Here is a 1,004-nt window from a genome sequence, read left to right on the forward strand (position 1 = left end):
GCCAATTGGGCTTCTGTAGCTCCAGAAAATCCACTTCGAGTGCAGGGAGGTCAGAATCCAACAGCATCTGCAGTCCTTTTCAATCTCTGAATCAGATTTTTGCTCAGGTCCCTCAATTTCAGCCAGAAATTACCTGAAATCACAAAAAAACACACAAACTCATAGTAAAGTCCAGAAAAGTGAATTTTAACTAAAAACTAATAAAAGTATACTAAAAACTAACTAAAACATACTAAAAACATACTAAAAACAATGCCAAAAAGCGTATAAATTATCCGCTCATCAGGGATCGACCCTTACTAACGTAAGGTATCACTTGGATGACCCAGTACACTTGCTGGTTAGTTGTGCGGAGTTGTGACAAAGTGTGATTTATGTTTGAGAGCACCAAGTCTTTGGAGCCACTGTTGATGATCACAATTTCGTGCACCAAGTTTTTGGCACCGTTGCCGGGGATTGTTCGAGTATGGACAACTGATAGTTCATCTTGTTGCTCAGATTAGGTAATTTTCTTTTCAAAAAGTTTTCAAAAATTTTTCAAAATTTTTCTTTGTTTTCATTTTTCAAAAAAAATTATTTTCAAAAAAATTTTTAAATTATTTTATGGCTTCAATACTTTCAGGAATGAATTCTAGAGTTTCATGGTAACATGTTGAATCTTAGCTGGCTGTAAAGCCATATCCAAACTCCTTTGGGATTGGTCTTCAACTAATCACCACAACGCATGTAATTCCATCCTAAAGATGGCTGGCTATTAAGCCATGTCCAACCCCTGAATTGGATCTTTAGGCTAACATAAAAAGATTCCTAGAATTCTTCTCAAAGATTTTGAATTTCTTATTTTCTTTTTCCATATGTTTTTCGAAAAAATATAATAAAAATACAAAAAAAATTAGAAAATCATAAAAACCAAAAATATTTTGTGTTTCTTGTTTGAGTCTTAAGTCAATTTTTAAGTTTGGTGTCAATTGCATGTTTTAAAAAATTATTATGCATTTTTCGAA

Source organism: Arachis duranensis, chromosome 1 (genome assembly GCF_000817695.3).
Source record: "Arachis duranensis cultivar V14167 chromosome 1, aradu.V14167.gnm2.J7QH, whole genome shotgun sequence".
In the NCBI taxonomy this organism is placed as follows: domain Eukaryota; kingdom Viridiplantae; phylum Streptophyta; class Magnoliopsida; order Fabales; family Fabaceae; genus Arachis; species Arachis duranensis.